The 3536-nt window shown below is 50.1% G+C and overlaps 1 non-coding gene across 1 annotated transcript; it reads left to right on the top strand.

The window, feature by feature from the left end:
- The first annotated feature begins 2620 nt into the window (after positions 1 to 2620).
- LOC114868743 (5S ribosomal RNA) lies at positions 2621 to 2739 on the top strand. The gene has a single exon (XR_003788063.1). It is a non-coding gene; the product is annotated as a 5S ribosomal RNA (ribosomal RNA).
- The last annotated feature ends 797 nt before the right edge of the window (positions 2740 to 3536 follow it).

Genomic DNA, 3536 nt, shown 5'->3' with positions numbered 1-3536 from the left:
AGCGACGGACAAACTGGCAGCCGTGAGAGAGGTCTGGGACGCGTGGGTGGAGCGGCTGCCCTGCCTCTACAACCCAGGTCCTAACGTGACGGTGGACGAGCAACTGGTACTTTTCAGAGGTAAAGCAAAAAAAAAAAAAAAAAAAAAAAAAAAACAAAAACATGCAGACACAGACACAGACATACAAACACAGACACACACACACACACACGCAGACATGCAGACACAGGCACAGACACACACACATACACACACAGGCACATAGACACACACACACACACACGCAGACATGCAGACACAGGCACAGACACACACACATACACACACAGGCACATAGACACACACACACACACACACACACACACACACACACACACACACACACGCAGACATGCAGAAAACACGTAGCACGCAGGCTTTCTTTTTTACCTCTGTAAAAAAATATATTTTTAAAAATCTCACCTTTATTTTTTGTAGGTCGTTGCTCTTTCAGACAGTACATGCCTAGCAAGCCAGCAAAATACGGCCTCAAGTTTTGGGTGGCGTGCGACGCCAAGTCCAGCTACACCTGGAAGATGCAGCTTTACACCGGCAAGCCAGGAGGAGGAGGAGGAGGAGGAGGAGAAAAGAGAGCTTCTGAAAAAAAGCAGGGCCAGCGGGTCGTGCTGGACGTCACAGAAGGGCTCGCCGGTCCTCGCAACGTGACGTGCGACAACTTTTTCACTTCCTACGAACTGGGCCAGTGGCTCCTGCGCAGGGAGCTCACCATGCTCGGTACAGTTCGCAAGAACAAGCCGGAATTGCCGCCGCCGCTCCTCTCGGTCAAGGGCAGGAGCGCCTTCTCCTCCGTGTTTGCCTTCACTCCCAGCACCGTCCTGGTGTCCTACGTGCCCAAGAAAAACAAAAATGTGATCCTGATGAGCACGCTACACTCGGCCGCCACGGCCGCCGACGATGTCCTCCTCGTCGACGCAGGACGGCGGGAAAAAAAGCCCTTTGCCATCCTAGACTACAACGCCACCAAGGGAGGCGTAGACAACCTGGACAAGGTGATAGGAACCTACAGCTGCAGGAGAAAGATGGCGCGCTGGCCCGTGGCGGTGTTTCACAACGTCCTAGACGTGTCTTGCTACAACGCTTTCGTAGTGTGGCGGGAGGCCCACCCGGACTGGATGCCCGGCAACTGCAGCAAGAGGAGGGTGTTTCTAGAGCAGCTGGGCAAGGCGCTCGTGACTCCTCTCATCCGCAGAAGGCGCCATGCGCCTCGCGGTGAAGCGTCCGCCTCGCTCGTGTGGACGCTTCAGAAGGGGGTTCGGGACCCCCGTGCGGGTCCTCCTCCCGCTCCCTATCCTGCTCTTCCGGACTTGGGGCAGCAGCAGCAGCAGCAGCAGCAGCAGCAGCAGCAGCAGCAGCAGCAGCAAGAGCACCAGGAGCAGGCCCTCACCGCAGACCTCGTCTGGGGTGAAGACGGGGACGATGAGGGTGACGGAGGAGAACACGACGCCCTCGGTTCCGCCGCTAGCGACCGGGCGCAAAAGGGCAAGAGGAAAAGGTGTCAAATTTGTCCGTGCGCGAGGGACCGCAAAACACTTGCCATCGGTGCGAGAGATACATCTGCCACAGACATTTGCTCTTCTGCTGTTCAGACTGCACCCCTCGCTCCTGAAGATAATTTGTTTGTTCATTAGAAAATGAAATAATAATAATAATAATCATAATACTAATAATATTCTGTGTGTTTTATACTATTGTTGATGTTTTTGTTGTTGTCAGTGTAGTAACACTATTTACAAACAAAGTGTAATATGTAAACGAAAAATAATTATTAAAATAAAGCAAAAGCATTTGAATTTAGGTATTTTGTTTTTTTTTCTCCAACCTGGGATTTTCTCCAACCTGGAGACGACAAGTTTCCAACTTGGAAACACACAACATCACGGCCCTCCTTGTATTCACACACACACACACACACACACACACACACACACACACACACACACACACACACACACACACACACACACACACACACACACACACACACACAGAGTTTCTCCAGACAGAGATTCTCCATCCTCCAACCTGTGGATCCTCCAAACCTGCACGTTCTGTGTCCTCGTGGGGTCCAGGTGACCCCCTCCTCCCTCCTCCCGACCTGCACTTTCGGTGTCCTTGTGCGGTCCGGCGTGACCCCGACCACCACCCCCCGCTGCACATCCTCACCCATTTGTGGGGTCAGATGTAAAACCCTCCTCCGTTGCCCTCGTGGGGTCTAAAAATGAGAGCTGCGTGAGGGTTAACTCAATAATTGCATCGTTCTTAGACAACAGACGCTAATACATGCAAGAATTTTCTGTTTTCAGTCACAGTGCTGCTTTTGCTTTGTTCACAGTTCATGCCTATGGTCGGTGACACATTACAAGTAATTATTTTGGCTTCTCTCTAGTTGTTTTGTTTAAAGGGAAAGCAAAATACAAAAAAGGGGATATTGTGTTTAAGGCCAAAATGGCCACCTTCTGTGTACGTCCAAAAATGTCCTTTATAAACGCCACATTTAGGCAAGTGGATGCAACGGCATGGCTTGCCAGGCTTAAAAGAGCTCCTGTCACTCTCTGCTCTCGCTTACGGCCATACCACCCTGAGCACGCCCGATCTCGTCTGATCTCAGAAGCTAAGCACGGTCGGGCCTGGTTAGTACTTGGATGGGAGACTGCCTGGGAATACCAGGTGCTGTAAGCTTTTACATTTCTCCTCAATCCTAGCAGAGCGGGCTGTTTGCTCAGGTCCACATTATACTGCACCGTGTTATGGGAAAAGTGTTTTCTTTCTTATTCTATGCAGTTATTGGACGATTTATGAGGTATCTGCTGCAATTAATATCTTGTGTTTTTTATTACTTGTATTTTATGTATTTGATATTTTACCTAGATTGTTCAATTATTTGTTAACTCAATAATTGCATCGTTTTTTTTTGTTTTTTTTTTCTCTCCGGTGCCGGTCGAGCTGGCTGCTGGTCACAACAGCTCCTGTCTTCCTCTTACTTCTATTTATTACTTTCTTCACTTATTTAAGTTTACCTTTCTAGTGTGATGTTAGTAGCATTAGTGTACACAACCTGTACACAGCTTTTATATAGTTTTTTCTAAGTTTGGTGCAGTACAAACGCTGTTTTTAAAGCTACGATGTGCGTCGTGGTCAGAGCGCACATTGTTTACACCGCGGAGCAGCTGATCGCGCTGCGCAGTGCCGTAGTTCTTCCCAGAGACAGACACGAGATCACCACTGAGGCGCTAGTGAAGTCCCGACGTGGGCGCCGCGCTGGAAAACTACGACGGGAGAAAACAAGACGCTTCACGCCCGCTGTCCCCTCCGTCATCATGGGGAACGTGAGATCTCTCCACAACAAGATCGACGAGCTTGCGGTGCTCACACGGTACCAGCCGGAGTACAGAACGAGCAGCGTCCTGCTTTTCACGGAGACCTGGCTGACGTCACTCATCCCGGACTCGACTGTTGCACTGGACAATTTTCATCTG

The sequence above is a fragment of the Betta splendens genome, chromosome 13 (genome assembly GCF_900634795.4).
Source record: "Betta splendens chromosome 13, fBetSpl5.4, whole genome shotgun sequence".
In the NCBI taxonomy this organism is placed as follows: domain Eukaryota; kingdom Metazoa; phylum Chordata; class Actinopteri; order Anabantiformes; family Osphronemidae; genus Betta; species Betta splendens.
Note: the sequence above shows the minus strand (reverse complement) of the source record. Positions and strands in the feature narration are given on the sequence as shown.